Below are 22280 nucleotides of genomic sequence, written 5' to 3'. Positions count from 1 at the left end.
ATTTTAAAAATAAATAAAATAAATACATTTTAAGGTTGAAAACAAATTGGTAACTGAAAATAATAGTTCATGGACAGGTTTAATAGCTGATTAGTCAAAACCGAAGAAAGAAATAGTCAGCTGGGAGATAGGTGAAAATAAATAATCTGGAATGAAACAAAGAGAAATAAAATGCTGAATAATACAGAAGACAAGGTAAAGATTGTAGCAGATATATAGAGAAGACCTAACATATTTGGAATTGTAGTCACAGTAGAAGAGGGGAGAGAAAATCAGACAGAAGTGTTATTTGAGGAAATAATCGTAGACATTTTTTCCAGACCTGATAAAAGACGTCAATCCACAGATTCAAAAACCCAACATATCCCAATCATAATCAGTACAAGGAATCAGCCATGGGAAAAAAGATATCTTTATAGGAGCTTATTCTTGATGGAGCAGTTAGACTAATAGCTGGCTTCTATCAGAGTGGCTACTGGAAACCAAGATGCTAGGATGATATCTATAGGGACTCAAAAGAAAATAACTGCCATCCTAGAATTCTCTACCCAGGAAAACTATTTTTCAACAATTAAGGCAAAATAAAGACATTTTTAGACAAAAACTGAGAAAGTTTACAATCAGCAGACATAAACCAAGGGAAATTCTGAGAGGTATTCTTTAATACAAAGAAAAATGATCCTGGTTGATCGTTGGAGAAGCAAGATGGAAGAAGGTTAACAAAAGAGGTTAAAATATGAACAAATTCATGACCGTAAAAATAATGTATCACACCATAATAAATATAATATATATAATATTTTATAAAATAATATAATAGGATTTCATTGTCTAGACCGCAATTTAACCATTCCCCTGTTATTGAATATCTAGGTTCTTTCTAACTTCTTGCAGTTATAATCAGGCCATGATATATCTTTGCAGTAAATCTAGCCAAGCTTTTGCCAGCCATGGCTTGTGGATAATTTGATTACATATTATGTTAATACCTGCAGAGCAGTATAATGTGTTAACATTAAGGGCTGATTCATACTCTAGAAACCAAACAAGTATGCAGAAGGGTTGGCACTTCCCATCAAGTTGAGAAGACTACTCATTATTCCCTTGATTAGCATGCCAATCATTTTCTCTTAGCTTTAGTCCCACTCTCTTGTGGGTGGTGGTTGTGATTTGTGGATTGGGACTTGGCAGACCACATTTCTGCTTAGCTGACAGCTCCTTGTCAGTCACTGTCAATGGTGGGGGTGCCAGAGGGGGGCTGCATGGCTGAAGGAGGGTGAAGGGACTTGCTCTCCTGTCTGCCTCTTTTTCCTAGAAGCCTTACCCCAGCTATGCTTCTTCCCCCCAGCAGAAGCAATTCCTTCCTATAGCAGCAGCTCATGTGATTCAGTTTTCCCTGATGCCAGAGAGAGAGACCAGCACTTACTTCCAGGGGCCCCTCCTCAGATATCTGAGTTTCAGCTCTGTGGGGTCCCTCCTCTTACGATCCTAAGTTTTAAGAATTCCAACCACCTCCCACTGTTCCCTCTGTCCTAGGAATAGTAGCTGATTCTGTAGCTGCCACTCCCATGATATCTTAGTGTTTTCCCCTACCCTTCAGTTAATGAGTTAACAATTCTTTGTATTAAATTCTCTCCTTTTGGATGTCCCCTTCCAGCCAAGATGGGATAGCAGTGTCTGCTTTTACCCACCCATCTGAAACAACCAAATCAAATAGATAATGATTTCAACATACTGGTCGTCAAATCATGAAAGACTGATCCTCGAGAAATGGAAACATGCAAGGAGGTCGTATGGTTGCTCCAGTTACTGCTTCCAGAGAGTTTCCAAGATACAACATAGGAGAGCAAGGCCTCGCTGACTCCCAGTGTTAAAGAGGCTGGACTGAAAGTTGGGGGGAGACCCATGTGGCTGGAGTTTGCAACACAGGGTACCAGAAAAAAGGAGAACTGTAGATAGAACTCTGCAAATCTGCAGAAGTTCCTTCTCAAATATTAACAGAAGGCCATCAGGTGCCTGAGTGGCTCAGTCGGTTAAGCATCCGACTTCGGCTCAGGTCGCGATCTAAGGTTTCATGAGTTCGAGCCTCATGTCGGGCTCTGTGCTGAGAGCTCAGAGCCTGGACCCAGCTTCAGATTCTGTGTCCCCCTTTCTATCTGCCCCTCCCTGGCTCTCTCTCTCTTTCAAAAATAAAACATTAAAAAAATATTAACAGAAGACCAGAAAAAGTGCCTTTTCCTACCCACCAGAGTGGGAAATGTAGTAATTAATAGGACATTGGGTAAAGTACTCTGAAAAGTCTTGCCTCAGTAGCAGAAAATAATGAGTCTGGATGGAGCATTGCCCTAGACCTGCCTAACAAAACATAAACGCAAGACCCAAAAGGATCAAATTACTTCCAAGGCACTTCACTGCTTCCCAGACTCAAACTCAAGGTTTACAGGAATACAAAAGCATTCTGGATCCAATGAGACAAATTTCATAATCTCTGGCATTCAAAGATTACTGGCCATGCAAAGAGGCAGGGAAACATGACCCCTAATGAGGAGGAAACAGTTGAAATTGACCTATAATGAACAGAGATGTTAGACTTAATAGGGAAGAACATTAAAACAGTTATTATACCTATATCTTATATTTTCAAAACAGTAGAGACACAGAAGATTTTATATATATGAATCATATACATATGACTCAAATAGAACTTCGAGACATGAAAACTACAATGTCTGAGAAGAAACAAACACTGGACAAACACTGGATGGGATGAACACTCTGTGGGATTAGACATTTCAGAAGACAAGAAGATAGTGGACTTGAAGGCAGGACCATAGAAACAATCCAAAATAAAACCTAGAGAGAAAAAAATGTTCTGGAAAAATGAAAAGAGCATAGAGCTTGGGGGCAATTTCAAGCAGCCACATTAATTTGCATAATTGGAGTTCTGGGGATGGGGGAGCACAGAAAACATTAGTTGAAGGAATAATGGCCAAAAATGTCTAAATTTTATGGCAACTATAAAGCCATGGATCCGACAAAAGCATGAAGAAAGCTATACCAGCACACAGCATAAATAAATTGATTAACAACAGTAATAAACATAAAATAAAAAATAAAAATGAGAAAATCTTCAAAGCAGCTGGAGACCAAAAGAAGGCTCCATGTGTGCAGAAGAATGGAGACAGGGAGGACAGCAGATTTAGTTATTGTCAGAAACAGTGCCAAGTGTAAAGGGATCAGTTCATCAAAGGACACATCAATGCAATATTTATGCATCTAGTAACAAAGTGTTCCAGGAAAAAGTGATAGAATTGCAAAAATAAATGGACAAATCCATAATTGTAGTCAGAGCTGTCAATACTCTCTCAATAATTGATTGAACGAGTAAAATCGGTAAAGGATATTTTAGACAACACTATCAACCCATTTGACCTAATTGACATTTATAGAACATTCTACCAAAATTAGCAGGACAAACACTATGTTTTTCAGGTGCACAGAGAACATTCACCAGATAGACACTATTCTGGCCATAAAATAAATCTTAAAAAATGTTTAAAGATTCAAGTCATGTAATGTATCTTCTCTGACAGCAATAGAATTAAATTAGAAACTGGTAACAGAAAGATACTTGGAATCCACCCCCCAAATATTTGAAAACTAAATAATCAATGGTCTAAATAGTCAGTGGTCGAAAAATAAATCAAAGGGGAAATTAGTATTTTTAACTAAGCAGATATGAAAACATGTCATTGAAACTTTGTAGGATGCTGCTAAAATTTATGGGAAATTTTTTTGGGAAGAAAAAGGTCTTAAATTGGTTACTTCTTCTCCTAGCTTAAAAAACTAGATTAAGATTAAACTCAAATAGAACAAAGGAAATAATAATAGATTAAAGCATAATTCAATGAAAAATAAAACAAAAATAGGAAAAAATCAATAGAACAAAAAGCTGGTTCTTTGGGGAAAAAACTGATAAAATTGAAAAATATCTAATGGGAGGAAAAAGAGAAGAAACGAATGACCTATATCAGGAGTGAGGAAGATAATAACACTACAAATTCTATAGATATTAAAAAGGATGAAAAGAAAATAGTACGAACTATTGCCAATAAATTTGACATTTTAAAAATGGACAAATTTCTTGAAAGATGCAAACTACCAAAGCTCACTCAAAAAGAAATAGATAATCTGAATAGTTCTATTTCCATTAAGGAAATTGAATCTGTACTTTAAAATTTTCCCACAAAGCAAGCCTCAGGCTCGGATGACTTAACTGGTGAATTCTACCAAATATTTAAGGAAGAAATAATACGAATTCTATACACACTCTTCCAGAAAACTGAAGAGGAGAGAATATTTTTTTTAACTCATTCTAGGAGGATAGCATTACTCCGATATGAAAATCACCAAGACACAAAAAGCGAAACTACTGATCAATATCCCTAAGATACTACCCATGGACATAGATGCAGAAATTCTAAACAAAATTTTATGAAGTTAAATTTTATTCAAAATCCTATAATTAAAAAAAAAGTAGTCATGATGTGATGACCAAGTGGGGTTGCTTTAATGTTTGAAAATCATCCAGTATTTTTAAGTATATATTAAGAATCGAAGAAAAAAAATCATGTGACCATTTCAGTAGGCCCAGAGAGAACACTTACCAGATTTAAGAAGCCAACTTCTTCCTTTACTTGGAGAGGAGTCAGCATGTCAGCATGCCAGCGACTTCCAGAAGTTCGGCAGGGTCAACATCAAATGACTGGCTTTAGTAATGAGTAACGTAATGAGTGCAGTTCATGAGACAGCAGGCCGGTATTGTAAGCCCTCCTCTACTGTGGGTAAGCGTGCCTTTTCTGGAAGGTGCTTACTTGGACACAGGCACTCTGAGGTTTGCTGAACATGTGCTAATTCCATCTTCCTACTGGCAGGGAGGTTTGTATCATCACAGGCAAGTTGGCAGTCAGTCTTTATGTCCATTGATGGGCAAGACAGCTCATAGCTGTTTCGCGATGGGACTGATGGGGTTTGGGAGTGGTGGTGGAGGTTTGGAGCTGAGGGCCAAGAAAGAATTCTTTGGAGCAAAAAGGTGATTGTATTAAAGCACAGGAACAGGAGCCATGGCAGAAAGAGCTGCACTGGGGTTGTAAAGAGTGACTGCTTATATATGATGGAGTTGGGGAAAGTAAAGTCCAGAGGAAGTTTCCTTTATTTTTTTAAAAATTTTTTAACATTTATTCATTTTTGAGGGAGAGAGAGCAAGCAAGTGCAAGCAAGTAAGGGAGGGAGGGAGGGGCAGAGAGAGAGGGAGACAGAATCTGAAGCAGGCTCCTGGCTCTGAGCAGCTGTCAGCACTCTGAGCTGTCAGAGCCTGACTCGGGGCTCAAACCCACAAGTGGTGAGATCATGACCTGAGCCAAAGTCAGATGCTTACCTGACTGAGCCACCCAGGTGCCCCTCAGAGGAAGTTTCTTAAAGGGATTTCCATAAGCTAAAGAAGACTCACAGATTACTGGAGGCCTAGCTATTGTCAAGCTAAGGTTATTTTTCCCTCTAGCAAAGCACTTATCATTAAGAGGAAAGTTCCTGGGGCACCTGGGTGGCTCAGTCAGTTGACCTCGGCTCAGGTCATGANAATGTTGATTATATTAAAATGTTTTAAAAACTGATGGAGACTCTATCAGTTTAACTGTTTGTTTCCTGTCCTTTCCTTTGTTCTCGGGCAGCCAGGAGTGCCTGAGGACTGTCACACCTATCCCATGGGGCGGGGCGGGGGGAGTGTGCTAGCTTGTGCGTGGCCCTCAGTTTGTCTTATACTCACTCATTGGGACTATACCTGGTTTGTGTTCCCTTCCATAATTGAGACCAGAATCCTGATGGGATTTGTTTCTGGTTTTATCCTTGGTACAGGCCCCAGCCAAACCCTTCTGGATATGAATTTAAGTCTAATTCACAAGTCACATCTAGCGTCAATACCCCCAGAGCCTCTACTTGTTTAACTACTATTTTTGCTCCCAATAAATCTTTTTGGTTAGCACTCCAAGCCCATGGGCTTCTCTTTTGAACCAAGACATATAAAGGTTTTAATGTCTGTGCAAATAGGGAATAAAAGGTCTCCAGTAACCCAACAAACCAACAAAAGCCTGTAATTCCTTTACTGTTTTGGGATTGGGAAGGCCTGTATTTTATCAATGATCCCCTCGGGGATCACTTTTGTCTTGCCTACCCAGACCACAACCAGGAACTTTGCTGACTGATGTAGCCCTTAGAGCTTGTCAGTTCTTATCTCCCACCCTAGCGATGTAATGACGAAGTTGCTTGAGCAGGAAGGATAAATCATCACAAGTTAATGTATCAGCATCTACATAATGATAAAGCATCTCTCTTCTGGCATTTTCCCAATCTACCATCTAGTGACAAATTGTGGGAATAAGGAATTGCCCTTGGGGCAATGCCTTCTACAGGCTTAGCAAGGCCCAGTTGGGTTATTTGTCTATATTTTCTCTTGGTGTTCCAGATAATACTAGATCTTGCCACAACTGTCCACCATTCTATCATTTGGCAGGATCTTTTGTTTTTCTCTGTTTTCCAACCCATCTATTTCCCTTATGACAAATGTTTTCCATTTCACTTGAGTCAGCCATCATAGTGGCTACTATAGCAATGGGTTGATTTAACGATGGGGCAAGGACAGATACTAAAGTACATGCTTTATATTGTAAAACACTGACATGTTGACTATAAAACAGTCTTTCATACCAGAGGAAAATAATTCTTCATCTGGGCCTCTAAAACTCTGGGTGTAAATGGTGTGTTTTATTCCCAGTTCACATATAATTCTTGTAGTTCTTCCACAGAGGTCCAATGTAATAGGGATGGAGGGGGGCAGGGGAAGGCAAAACCTTGTTTTACCAGGTTATCTTAATGCTAGCATTTGTCCAATCAATCAAATTAGCTAAGTGCCTGCGATTCTCATCCATGCCTGCAGCCTATAACCTTTGCTACAAGGTAGGTTGAGCACTGATTGGAGCCATTAAATAAACATGTTTATTTATTTATTTTGAGAGAGAGAGTATTATTTTGAGAGAGGGGCAGAGGGAGTGAGAGAGAATCCCAAGCAGGCTCCATGCTATCAACGCAGAGCCCAGCAGGGGGCTGGATCCCACAAACTGTGGGATCATGACCTGAGCCAAAATCAAGAAGCAAACACTTGAGGTGCCTGATGGCCCAGGTGGTTAAATGTCTGCCATGCCGTCTGTGCTGACAGCACAGAGCCTGCTTGGATTCTCTCTCTCCCTCCTTCCCTGCCCCTCCCCTGCTTGTGCTCAAAATAAATAAATAAACATTTTAAAAAAAGAAGAGTCAAAAGCTTAACTGACTGAGCCACCCAGGTGCCCTGAGGCCATTTTTGACGTCTCAAATGTCTCAAACCCATTTAACATTATACCACCTTCCCCAGGATTCCACAGTTGTAACACCCAAGCTGCTATTCTTCTTGGCCTTTTTGCTTAAAGAGGCTGGTTAGTTACTAATTCAGTGGCAGAATATTCCCTCATAGTTATTTTCTGACTACTGGGAATTTTTTCTGTCATCCCCAGGCTTACGAATGGACTGGGTCTTTGAATCAAAGGGCATGCCTGTAAGTCATGTTCCTCCTCTCTAATGTCCTCCTCACCTGAGGATTCCTTATCCTGGGGTTCCCATGCTTTCAGGTCCCATTCTCTTGAGATAGTTCTCGCTTCAGTGCACAGTGATCCATACCCACTACACACGCATCTTTGCCATCTCACATGCTGTAATTTCTACGTGTTTCTCCCGCTGCTAGGGTCTTTTGGACATGATGTCTGTATTAGAGGAACATGCTGTTCATACATCCTTCTAAAGCCAGTGCTTCTCTGGTCTGTTCTGTTCTCTCCTTACTGCTACTTCCCTTTTGCCGTATCTTCTCTCCCACCCAGTCTTTCCTACCGGCTTGCCAATTATTAGAGGGCAGAGGAGGGACAGGAAAGGATCCTCCAGACTGGGAAGGCACTTTGAGACTGAAAAATGAAGCAAATCATTCCATATTGTTTACACAGAATTTTAGTCAGGTAACTTACTGACAGGGGTGATCAGGTAGATGATGATCCAGATGCTACACAGCTATTTTCCGCCCCCATCTGGACCTTTACCCACTGCTTTTATAGTGAGGGGATCATGGTGGGGAGGTTAAGAGTAGTTATCTAAAGTGGTGCCTTCCGTGTGCATCAGAACAAGCTTTCCTGCATCCTGGTCAGGACAAGCTTTCCTGCATCCTGGTCAGGGCGTATGTTAACCTTTAAGGGGCCTGGAGGACATAACCCCAACGGCAGCCATTGTGTGGGAATGAACAAGATGGAGGGTTAAAGATGGAGTCAGTGTTATCAGCACTCTACATGTTGTTCAGTATTCACAAATCAAGCAACATGATGCATCACATTAATAAGAGAAGGGATAAAAACCATATAGTCATCTCAATGAATGCAGTAAAAGCATTTGGCAAAATACAACATTTCAAGATAAAAATTCTCAACAAAAGAGGTTTAGAGTGAACATACCTCAACATAATAAAGGCTATGTATGAAAAACCCACAGCTAACATACTCAAAGGTGAAAATCTCAGAGCCTTTCCCTTACACTCAGAAATAAGACAGGGATGTTTGCTCTTACCACTTTTATTCAACATACTACTGGAGGTCCTCACTGCAGCAACTGGACAAGAAAAAGAAGGAAAAGACACCCAAATTGGTAAGGAAGAAGTCAAATTCTAGGTGTTTGCAAATGACATGATACTATATATAGAAAACTCTGGACTCCACCCAAACAGTACTAGGGCTGATAAATGAATTCAGTAAAGTCACAAGACACAAAATCAATACATAGAAATTAGTTGTATTTCTAACGCTAATAATGAAGTTGCAAAAAGAAAAATTAATAATCCCATTTACAGCTGCATCAGTACAGATAAGATACCTAGGAATAAACTTAACCAGGGAGGTGAAAGACGACGACGATGATGACGACGACGAAGGAGGAGGAGGTGGGGAAGAAAGAAGGAAAGAAAGAAAGAGAAAGAACAAACAATCCAATATTTTAAATAGGCACAAGCTTTATTTTTTTATTTTTAAAATTTTTTCCTGTCATAGTTTATTGTCAAGTTGGTTTCCATATAACACCCAGTGTTCATCCCCTCAAGTGCCCTCCTCCATGCCCATCATCCCCCTCCCCCTCCCCCCCAATTCATCTGTTCTCAGTTTGTTCTCAGCGTTCAAGAGTCTCTCATGGCTTGCCTCCCTCCCTCTCCTCAACTATTTTTTCCCCTTCTCCTCCCCCATGGTCCTCTGTTAAGTTTCTCCTACTCCACCTATATGTACAAACATAGGGTATCTGTCTTTCTCTGCCTGACTTATTTCACTCAGCATAACACCCTCAAGTTCCATCCACATTGCTACAAATGGCCAGATTTCATTCTTTCTCATTGCTGTGTAGTATTCCATTGTATAGATGAACCACATCTTCTTGATCCATTCGTCAGTTGATGGACACTTAGGCTTTTTCCATGATTTGGTTAATGTTGATAGTGCTGCTATGAACATTGGGGTACATGTGCCCCTATGTATTAGCACTCCTGTATCCCTTGGGTAAATTCCTAGCAGAATAGGCACAAGCTTTAAACAGTTCACCCAGAAGACATGGTTGGCCAACAAGCACATGAAAAGATGCTCACATAATTAGTCATGAAGAAAATGTAAATTAAAACCACCATGAGATTCTACTACACACTTAGAAGAAAGGCTAAAATGACTCACTATTCCACGTGTTGGCACAGATATGGAAGAACTGGAATTCTCACACAAAGCTGGTAGGAATATAAAATGGAAAACAGTTTGGAAGTTCCTTAAAAAGTTAAATCACACCTATGATATGATCCAGCCATTCTACTCACACATATTTGCCCAAGGAAAATGAAAGCCTATGTCCATACAAAGACTTGCATGTGAATGTTCTTAACTGCGTTATATTTAATAGTCCAAATCACAATCAATGCAAATGTCTATCAAATGTTGGATGGATAAATTGCAGTATGTCCATAAAATAGAATGTTGCTCAGCAATAAAATGGAATAAACTATTGATATGCACAACAACATGGGTGGATTTTAAAATAATTTGTGTGTGAAAGGAGCCAGATGAAAAAAGTGCATACTGTATGATTCCACTTGTATAAAACTCTAGAAAACGCACACTAGCTTGGGGGCAGATCAGTGGTTGCCTGAGATGGAAATTGGAGACAGGGAAAGAGTAACTTTTGAGAGTGTTAGATAGGTCTACAACTTTTTTTTCTTTTTTAACTATTTTTTTAATGTTTATTTTTGAGAGAGACAGAGAATGAGGGGAGGGGCAGAGACACAGAATCCAAAGCAGGCTCCAGGCTCTGAGCTGTCAGCACAGAGCCCAGCTCAGGGCTTGAACCCATGAACCATGAGATCATGACCTGAACTGAAGTCAGACACTCAATTGACTGAGCCACCCAGGTGCCCTGATAGGTCTATATCTTGATTGTAGTTGTTTCAGTCTATTTGGGCTACTATAATAAAATACCACAGAATAGGTGGCTTAGAAACAACAGGAATTTATTTCCCACAGTTCTGGAAGCTGGAGTCTGAGATCAAGGTGCTAGAATTGCTGGATGAGGGTCCACATCCACATCTCAGACCTCTCAGTATGTCCTCACTTGGATGATAGGGGGATTTGTGATGTCCCTCTTATAAAGGCAATGATTCCATTCAAGAGGGCACCACTCTCATGACTTAATCACCTCCCAAGGCCCCACCTCCTAATACCATCATCTTGGTGATTAGGATTTCAAGGTATGAATTTGGTGGTGGCAGGGACACAACCATTCAGACCACAGCAGTGATATATTTAATACGTATGTCAAAACTTATCACATTGTACATTTAGAACATGTGCAGATTATTATATATCAATTAGACCTCAATAAAACTTTTTACAAACTATTTTTGGTCAGCGGCACCTGGCTGGCTCAGTTGGTGGAGCATGTGACTCTTGACTTCAGGGTAGTGATTTTGAGCCCCACTCTGGGCAGGCAGCCTACTTAAAAAAAAAAACATTAAAAATTTGTTTTGTTCACATAACTGGCAAGATTTCTGTCCCCTGACTGGACGCTGGTGGCACAGGTTTTTTTTTTGGTGCAGGCTCAGAGCTCTCTGTGGGACCTTTGAGTTTCTGTCAGCTTCGCCCTCTTGACATCACAAAGTTTCACAAAGAAGTAAAACAGAGGTGGTTGGGCCAGGCACATGTTCCAGACAGGTGTCATGGGCAGCTCCTGTCCACGCCTAAGTTACACAGCTTCTCACCCTTGCTTCTGATAGTTGCCCTCTTGTAACCAAAGCACTTGGCTCAATTACTATGACATTCTTAGAACTAAAATGGACTTAACAATGGCATAGATATTTTTCTCATGTAATCAAATAAAATACTTATTGTAAAATAAATGTCAGGAAACCCAGAAAATGTAAAAAAGAAAACAAATTATACTAGTTCAGTAGAATATCCCCATTACGTTCAACTTCATTGAAATGATTGAACTGTTTTGCAGCAGGGCCAGATGAAACGGAAGACCACTTCTAGCCTCATTTCAGATCAAAAGACATCTGCAGATTGAAAGTGATGGGATGGAGGGGGACTGGGTGGCTCAGATGGTTAATTGTCTGACTTCAGCTCAGGTCATGATCTCATGGTTCATGAGTTCAAGCCCTACAATGGGCTCTGAGCTAACAGCTTGGATCTTGCTTGGGATTCTCTTTCCCTCTCTCTGCTTCCCGCCCCTCAAAATAAAAAAATAAAAAAATAAATGAAAGTGAGGGGATGGAGAAGCATTTATTACACAAATGGATGCCAAAAGAAAGCGAGGGTAGCGATATTTATATTGGACAAAATAGACTTTAAATCAAAGACTGTAACAAGAGAATAAAAGGGGCAATCCAACAAGAGAATACAATAATCATAAATATTTATGCACTCAACATGAAAGCACCCAAATACATAGGACAGTTAATAACAAACATAAAAGAAATAATTGATAGCAGTACAATAATAATAGGGGACTTTAATGCCCCACTTACATCAATGGACAGTCATCCAAATGGGAAAAAAAAAAAAAGGAAATAGTGACTTTGAATGACACACTGGACCAGACGGATTTGACAGACATATTCAGAACATTCCATCCTAAAATAGCAGAACTCACATTCTTCTCAAGTTCGTTCTGGAACGTTTTCCAGAATAGATCACATATCAGGCCACAAACCAAGTCTCAACAAAACCAAAAACACTGAAGTCATATCGTGCATCTTTTCAGCCACAACACCGTACACTAGAAATCAATCATAAGAAAAAAATCTGGAAAGACCACAGATACACTAAAATTAAATAATATGCTATTAAACAATGAATGGGCCAACCAAGATATCAAAGAAGAAATAAAAAAATTACGTGGAAACAAATGAAAATGGAAACACAGTGCTCCAAAAACATCTTTGAGATACAGCAAAAGTGGTTCTAAGAAGGAAGTTTATAGCAACATAAGCTTACCTCAAAAAGCAAAAAAAATCTCAAATAAACAACCTAACCTAACACCAAAGGAGATAGAAAAAGAACAAACAAAACCCAAACACAGCAAAAGGAAAGAAAAAATAGTAAGAGCAGAAACAAATTACATAGAAACTAAACCAAAGAAAACAAAAAAATCCTCATAATAGAATAAATCAAGAAACCAGGAACCAGTCCTCTGAAAAGATCAACAAAATCAATAAACCTCTCGCAAGACTCATTAAAAAAAATGAGAGGACTCAAATAAGTAACATTACTAATGAAAGAGGAGAAATAAAAACCAACACCACAGAAACACAAACAATTATAACAGAATTCTTTGAAAAACTACATACCAACAAATTGGACAGCTTAGAAAAAATGAATCAATTTCTAGAGATATATAACCTACCAAAACTAAAGCAGGAAGAAATAGAGAATTTGAGCAGACCAACCACCAGCAATGCAATTCAATCAGTAATCAAAAATCTCCAAAAAACAAAAGTCCAGGACCAGACAGCTTCACAGGTGAATTCTACCAAACATTTAAAGAAGAGTTAATTAACCCATTCTTTTCAAGCTATTCCAAAAAATAGAAAAGGAAGGAAAACTGCCAAATTCATTCTGTGAGGCCAGTATCACCCTGATACCGAAAACAAAGACATACACACAAAGAGAATTACAAGCCAATATCTCATGAATATAGATGCAAAATTCCTCAACAAATATTAGCAAACTAAATCCAACAATTTATTTTATTTTATTTTTAAAATATTTTTTAATATTTATTTTTGAGAGGGGGGAGGGTAGAGAGAGAGGGAGACACAGAATTCGAAACAGACTCTGGGCTCTGAGCTGTCAGCACAGAGCCCGACATGGGTCTCAAACTCAGACAGTGAGATCATGACCTGAGCTGAAGTCAGACGTGTAACCGACTGAGCCACTCAGGCGTCCCCAACAATATATTTTAAAAAATCATATACCATCATCAAGTGGGATTTATTCCTGAGATGCAAGGGTGGCTTAATATTTGCAAAACAACCAATGTGATGCATCACATCAGTGAGAGAAAGGATAAAAACTGTATGATCATCTCCATACATGCAGAAAAGGCATTTTACAAAGTACATCCATTCATGATAAAAACCCTCAACAGGGTTAGAGAAAACATGCCTCAACATAATAAAGGCCATCTGTGACAAACCCACAGCTAAGGTAATACTCAAAGGTGAAAACCTCAGAGCCTTTCCCTTACACTCAGGAACAAGACAACGATGTCCATTCTTACCACTTTTATTCAACTTAGTAATGGAAGTCCTCACTGCAGCAATTGGACAAGAAAAAGAAAGAAAAGGCATCCAACTTGGTAAGGAAGAAGTTAAATTCTTGCTATTTGCAGATGACACGATACTCTATACACAGAAAGCCCTGAAGACTCCACCAAAACATTACTAGCACTGACAAATGAATTCACTAAAGTCACAGGATACAAAATCAATGTGCAGAAATCTGTTGCATTCCTATACACTATACATAATTCCCATACACTAATATTGAAGAAAGAAGAAAGTGAAATTAAAAAAACAACCCCATTTACAATTGCACCAAAACAATAAAACATCTAGGAATAAACAACCAAAGAGGTGAAAGATCTGTACTCTGAAAACGATAACACTGATAAAAGAAACTCAAGAAGACACAAAGAAATAGAAAGACATTCCATACTCATGGGTTGGAAGAACAAATATTGTTAAAATATCTGTACTGTCCAAAGTAATCTACAGATTTAATGCAATCCCTAACAAAATACCACCAGCACTTTTCACAGAACTAGAATGAACAATCCTAAAATTTGTATTGAGGCACAAAAGACATTGAGTAGCCAAAACAATCTTGAAAAAGAAAAACAAGCACAAGTTCAGACTTCAAATTATATTAAGAAAACAGTAGTAAGTAAGCCAGTATGGTACTGGCATAAAAATAGACATATAGATCAATAGACTAGAATAGAAAACTCAGAAATAACCCCATGATTATACAGTCAGTTAATCTTTGACAAAGGGAATGAATATACAATGGGAAAAAGACAGTCCCTTCAGCAAATTGTGTTAGGAGAACTGGACAGGCACATGGAAAAGAATGAAACTGGACCATTTTTTTTTTACCAGACAAAAAATAAAACTCAAAATGGATTAAATACTTAAATATGAGACTTGATACCATAAAAATCTTTGAAGAGAACATAGGGAGTAATCTCTCTGACATTGGCTACAGCAACATTTTTCTAGATATGTCTCCTGAGGCAAGGGAAATAAAAGCAAAAATAAACTAGTGGTACTATATCAAAATAAAAGGCTTCTGCACAGCAAGGGAAACAATTAACAAAACTAAAAAAAATAACAAAACTAAAAAGCAAACTACAGAATGGTAGAAGATATTTGCATATGACAGGTCCTATAAAGGGCTAGTATCCAAAGTATATAGAGAACTGATACAAGTCAATACCCAAAAAACAATAATCCCATTAAAAAATGGGCAGAAGTCATGAACAGAGATTTCTCCAAAGAAGTCATACAGATGGCCAGTAGACACATGAAAAGATGCTCACATCACTCATCATCAGAGAAATGCAAATCAAAGCTCAAGTGAGATCACCTCGCACTTCTCAGATTGCCTAAAATAAAAAACACAAGGAACAACAAATGTTGGTAAGAAATAGGCACTGTGTTGCACTGTTGGTGGGAATGCAAATGGTGCAGCCACTGTGGAAAACAGTACGAGGGTTCCTCAAAAAATTAAAAATAGAACTAACCTATGATCAAGCAATCACACTATGAGTGTTTATTTACTAAAATAATGCAAAAACACTACTTCAAAGGAATATATACACCCTTAATGTTTATAGACGCATTAACTACAGTAGCCAAATTATGGAAGCTGCCCAAGTGTCTATCGATAGATGGATGGATATAAAGATGGATGAATATAAAGAGTGATAAATATATGTGTATATACATATAAAATGGAATATTATATGATACTTTATATGTATATAAAATGGAATATTATTCAGCCAAATATCCATTTGCAAAGACATGGATGGAACTAGAGAGTATTAAAATCAGTCAGAAAATGACAATACCATATGATTTCACTTATATGTAGAAGTTAAGAAACAAAGCAACCAGGGGCTGCTGGGTGCCTCAGATGGTTAAATGTCTGATTTTGACTCAGGTCATGATCTCACAGGTTTTGGGTTCAAGCCCTGCATCGGGCTCTCTGCTGGCAGCATGCAGCCTCCTTGGGATTCTCTCTCTCTCCCTCTCTCTCTGCCTCACTCCTCTTCATGCCCATGCTCTCTCTCTCTCTCAAAACAAATAAATAAACATTAAAAAAATTAACAAAAAGAAACAAAACAACCAAACATGGGGGTGCGTGGGGAGAGCGAGCGAGCGAGCGAGAGAGAGAGAGAGAGAGAGAGACCAAGAAACAGATTCTTAACTATAGAGAACAAATTGATGGTTACCAGAGGGAAGGTGGGTGGAGGGGCTGGGGGAAATGGATGGGGATTAAAGAGTATACTCGTCATGATGAAAAAAAAATGATTAAAATAAGAGAGACCACTTCTAGTTTGTGATATCAAAGTGTGTTATCTTTGAGTCTTCTCTTCCATTTACCAGGCAGAAGGGCACATTTTCGGAGCACCCTCCCTCTGAGCTTAGGTGTGGGTGGGGACCAGGCCGTTCTTGGGGGGCACAACAAAGGCAAATGCTATGTGCAGATGACCATGTCACTGACAGTTCATATCAGTGCAAACGTGTTAAAGGTGGCATTTTGAGGAGAATTGCAAAGAAAACATTTGTACTTCCAACAGCTGCTTCAAGGGCCAGCAGATACCCTCTCCAGTGTGAATGTCTCTGCAGCTGTGATCCCAGGGAGCTGCAGACAGCTAAAGATTCTCCCTTCGTGTCTACTACCACATGCAATCCATTTACACTGACTGGTAGTTTTCATTGATGAAACTACATGAAAGCAGAGATCCATAGCTCTCAAAACTGAGTATCAAAATCTCGCCGGTACTTGTTAAAGCTACAGCCACTTATCATACTTCCTGCATTTCTCATTCAGCTTCAGGAAGCAAGGGATAGATTCTAACTGGTGCTTTTTAAGCACAACTCCTCTCATTTTATAGTCCTACAAGCTGGTTAGCCACAAATTCAAGGCCAGGGCATCTCCTTGGAAAATTCTGGTAAAAGCAGTAATTATGAACAGATTCTTCTCCTTCTCCTTCTTCGAGAGTGAGTGAGCGAGAGAGAGACAAAGCAAGAGTGAGAGAGTATGTGAACAGGGGAGAGGGGCAGAGGGAGGCAGAAAATCCACACTCACCGCACACGGAGCCTGATGCCGGACTTGAGCCCACGACTGTGAGATCATGACCTGAGCCAAAATCAAAAGTCTGATGCTCAACTGACTGTGCCACCCAGGTGTCCCTAGAAACAGGTTATTATTAACTATAAAATTAAAAAAAAAATCTAACCATTATTCTCTTGGAGTCCAAGATTATAGATGTTCACTTAACAGGAATAGCTAAATACCACAAGAGGGCGCCATTGTCACAATGTTCTGGCGCTGCACTTCGTCGCTTTGCTGTGTTTAATGCCGTTAGCCCAAAAGAAATTTGAAAGATTGGTTCTTTCTTTTATATGTTTCAAGGTACAAAAAAAAAAAAAAAAGACACGTAAGACATGGCATGAGGACATGAGATTATGGGAAAGAACCAAAAATAAAGTACAAGGAGGAACCAGGGTAAAACAAGTGGAGAAATAAATTCTTTTTTTTTTTAATGTTTTATTTATTTCTGAGAGAGAGAGAAAAAGAGAAAGAGAGAGAGAGCGCGCGCGGGGGGGGGTGTCAGAGATAGAGGGAGACACAGAATCTGAAGCAGGCTCTAGGCTCTGAGCTGTCAGCACAGAGCCGAACGCGGGGCTCGAACCCACCAACCGTGAGACCATGACCTGAGCCGAAGTCTGACGCTTAACCAACTGAGCCACCCAGGCGCCCCGAGAAATAAATTCTTAAAGTAGTACAGGCATTTTGATGGTTTGAGAAGACACTTCATGGCATCTCCATGCTGGTAGAACAGATAGTAAAAGCTTGATTGGATCCCTCAAAATTTTTATTTTCCCTCATTGCGAAGGGGTGACAGCCAAAACATGAAAGAAATTATTTGGGGGATTCTTCCTTAGAATCTGAGGCATTCTGGGCTAGACTATTGGCTAATTAGTTGGTGCCAGCACCCACGTGGCTAACTGCTCTCATCTCTCTGGGCCCTGGTTTCCACTTGCATCAAACAGGAGCAGTTGCACCAAATAAATTGGGAAAATCCGTGGTCTTAGTGATCAATACTCTGTTAATATCATCTTTGGGCTTCAACTTGTGGAAAACTGGTACCATATTTTGGAGGGTTAGATCAATAATACAATCATGTAACAAAAAATCAGATGAATATTTAAGTCTCTATTGGGAAATCTCACATTTTCTCTCGACTTCCAAGTCCCACACCTGGAGCTTTTCTTCCCTTATTTCTTTTGCATCCTTCTACTGTTTTGTTATAAAAACAGTAGCAAAATTCTTTTTCTCTCTGCTTTTTGTTCTGCACCACATCATACACCATCTCTGTAGGGGGTGAATGCTTCCTTGCTCTGTTTTCCATCTGCAGATTATTTCATTGTCTGATGGATGCACCATTGTTTATTTCTCTATTCCCCTATGAAATGGACACTTGGGTCTAATTTTTTTATTGTCACGAACCATGTGGCAGAGAATAACCATGTCCAAGGGTCATTTTGTACTGGTATGGCTGGAAGACAAATCCTCAGAAGTGGTATTGCTGGATTAAAAGTAAATGCTCTTGTATTTTGCAATTTTGACCAAATTACCCTCTAAGTAGGTTATATGATTTTGCTCCCAGTCTGTTGGAGAGTCTCTTTTTCTGCAGACTCTCCAACAGAGTGCATCATCATACCATTTTTATTTTGAACTCCTGTAGAGGCCTTAATACCAGATCTGGATAATCATCCTTATAACTCAACAGATAGGTGATGATGTATTTATGACCCTGGCATGGGCATGATAACGCAACAGGGCATGTGAAAAATCAATGACATGGGGTCATTTGAGCAGGTTTTATGTCATTGATGTTTCTTTAAATTTTTTTTAATGTTTATTCTTTGAGAGAGAGAGAGAGAACATGAGCAGGGGAGGGGCAGAGAGAGACAGAATTTGAAGCAGGCTCTAAGCTGTCAGCCCAGAGCTCGACACAGGGCTCGAACTCACTAACCGTGAGATCATGACCTGAGCCAAAGTCAGATGCTTAACCAACTAAGCTTCCCAGGCGCCCCTGTTGTCTGTTTTCATATTCTTGCTTCCCACCCTATGTGTTTGTGGATATGAATTTTTGCTGCTGCCTCAATTTGTAGCTTAAACCTTCTTCTGCAACTCGCACATTTTTTTTCCCCAAGCAATTTTATGCTTCATTAGGCTGTGAGTAAAACAGAGAGAGTCTGAGTTGTATATCCATCTGGAGAGCTTCCACGAGGTGACCAGGTCTGACCACCGTATGTAACCGTCAAGGTGCCCATGCTGCTGACCAGAGCTTGCGTTCTGATGGCGGGACACTCCCTTCCCCCTCCCGTGGAATTGAAGCTTTGTCTTTGTGCAAACTTTCCAGCTGTGGAAACTCCGGCACCATTCTAAAGATTAATGGCACTTCTTGGCAAAGGATGGGAAAAGCAAACTTCTCTGCTATACAAGGATTAAGTCTTAGCCTAGAGGCAAACTGTCCCCGGCCTCTGCAGTGAGGTTATCTCACAGAGAACATTCAGGCTGTTTCTCAATAGAGCCTGTGCTGGAGTCAGCCAATGTTTCCTAGTTAGTAAGATTATGTCCCATCCGGCCAGCATGCAGAGTGGTGCTGAGTTTCTTCTGTCTCTCAAACACACACACTTGTGTGAGGTGCACACCCATAATGACTCAGTATCAGACAGAAAGAATGGACAGCTGATGAGCAGAGAGCAAGGAAACATGAAGAACATTCTAGCACAACCCGTGTTGTTGGATCTCCTCATGTCTGGAAGCCAGAACATGAGCCACAGTAGCTTGCCCTTTCCTGCATCTGCCTGGAAATGCTGCAAATAGAAGGAAATATTGAGCAAAAGTAATTAGCTAATGAGGACCTTAAATGCCAGTTTAATAGCAGCATTAATAATAAAGCAAAGTTTTATTGGGTTAATAGAGGTTAAGTGGCAATCTTAGTAAAATGGTCATTATAGATTTTCTTCTTTGCAGGCAATGAACAGAACCTTCTGAAAAGACTGATTATTATAACTGCCTCCTCTGCATTTTCTGTTTCTCAAAAAGAGGTGTTTCTAAAGGTTTTAAAAAATGATTACCACTTTTTGCAGGGCCCCCTGTCTGAGGCCCTGGACCTGAGGTCCAGGAGCTGCGTCTTTAAAGAAGCCCTTACAGGGAACTCTGTCGGTTGCTCAAGGCTTGCTGCCAACAAACAATTGAGGTATTTACCAAGGGTTTCCAAGAAATTGCTGCAAATTATATGAAATGTTATACCTGTTACAGGCATTCAATGTATTAGCAACAGAAAAAAATAAATGTAATGTGGGTGGGAACAGAGTTGCAATTTGTGAGAAAAGGTTCAGTAATGTAGGTAGAGATGAGTTTTAGTTACATGACATGGGGAATTGCACTGCATGAAGACAGAAGCAAAGTTAGACAGCATGGCATCTTTGAACAGATTTCTAAATATCAGTCTCGAATCATGGAGAAGGGACTTTTAACACGATGTGTGGAAAGACCCATTTGGAGATGAGGAAACTGAGCCCCTGAGGTGGGGGCTGAGGCTTGTTCTTGATGGAACTTCCTCATGGACAGGGACGACCAGAACCCCCATTCTGCACCTGAGCTGGCCGGGGACCCCCACCTCAGGTGGCGTGTGTGCCATTAGGAGTCTTCATTCTTATTAACTCTCTAGTTTGGGGCTTCCCTTACAAGTTTTTCTGGTTGTGTCTAACACCACTCCCCCCCCCACCCGCCTTTTTAAGTTTATTTATTTATCTCATGCTGAGAGACACACACTCAGCATGAGTTGGGGAGGGGCAGAGAGAGAAGGAGAGAGAGAATCCCAAGCAGAGCCCAATGCAGGTCTCCAAACTTATGAACCGTGAGATCATGACCTGAGCTGAAATCAAGAGTCTGATGTTTAATCCACGGAGCCATCCTGGTGCCCCAAACACCACTCCTTTTTTAAGATGAGAAAAATGGTCAACGAGTCCCTCAACTTAAGAGGGAGGGCTCCTAGTGCAGCAAAATCGAGAAATGGTTCTTTCTTCTGTTTGCCGAGGTGAAAAGCCGAGGAAATCAGATCAACCTGACTTCTCACCTTTAAAAATAGATTGGGGAGGGAGATACAGGGAGTGTGGAGCTGCCTGGCCTGGAGGAGGTTTTGAAGAGGGTACCGTGTGTGTATTGGGAGGCTGGGGGCTCAGATGCACGCCAGCCTCCCAAGATCCTTGCTGGTAATGACTGGGCAGGAGTTTGTGGGGCTGGTGTCTAGACAGGCAGGCCTCCATACTGCTCTTACCAACACCATTTTGGCCCTTTGGGCTGTCACTGAAATCAGTGACCTGGTTCCAGGCATTTGCCTTCAGCTATGAAATCCCCACCATTACTGCTCTGCCTCGTGATTCAGGCCTCTGCAGGGGCCCTTGATAAGACATCTTTAGATTCTTCCCGGGGAGAGCGACCTCAGCCTGAGGATCCAGTTGCTGCTTCCCACTGTGCTGAAGCTTCCCCTCCCTATGCCCAGGCTGCACGTAGGAATCGGCCCTTTCCCCAGTGGAGAGGCTCCGGGAGCCCCTGGCCCACTTCTTTTTTTTTTTTTTTTTTTTATGTTTTATTTATTCTAGGAGAGAGAGAGAGACAGCGTGAGCAGGGGAGGCTCAGAGAGAGAGGGAGTCACAGACTGAAACAGGCTCCAGGCTCTGAGCTGGCAGTCAGCACAGAGCCCGACGCGGGGCTCGAACCCACCAACCGCGAGATCATGACCTTAGCGAAAGTCGGACGCTTAACTGACTAAGCCACCCAGGCGCCCCAACCCCTGGCCCACTTCTATAGGACCTTGGCTCTCCTCCCTTCCCACCATCCCCTGGACTGGCACCCCCCCGCTTTTCCTGGGAGGACTTCACTTATGTCACATTCTCCTTGTCCTGGGTGTTCTAAACTGTCAGGCTCAGGCTTTATGGAAAACAGGGAATCCTCTCTACATCATGAAGGAAACACTTCCATTGAGTCTGCCAATGAGGCAGGGGAAGCTATGGATGTAGGGACCAGGGAATTGAGGAGGACGAAACATTTACCAGCCTCAAAATGTTAAGTCCCAATCACATGTTTATATGCTTTTCAGGCTAGAGGAGGAAATCTTCAGGGTTTCAAGCAGGTTAGAAAATACTGAACTCATTAAGTATGTGACCAGATTGAACATCTGTGTCTTGCCAGATTCGTGCTTTATGGAAATCATTGTGAATTATGGGGCTGTTGCTGAATTTGGGGCATCTGGTGACTACTTGGCAT

This window comes from Crocuta crocuta, unplaced genomic scaffold, assembly GCF_008692635.1.
Source record: "Crocuta crocuta isolate KB4526 unplaced genomic scaffold, BGI_CrCroc_1.0 scaffold93, whole genome shotgun sequence".
NCBI lineage: Eukaryota > Metazoa > Chordata > Mammalia > Carnivora > Hyaenidae > Crocuta > Crocuta crocuta.
The sequence above is the reverse complement of the archived record's forward strand: the minus strand, read 5'-3'. Positions refer to the sequence as shown.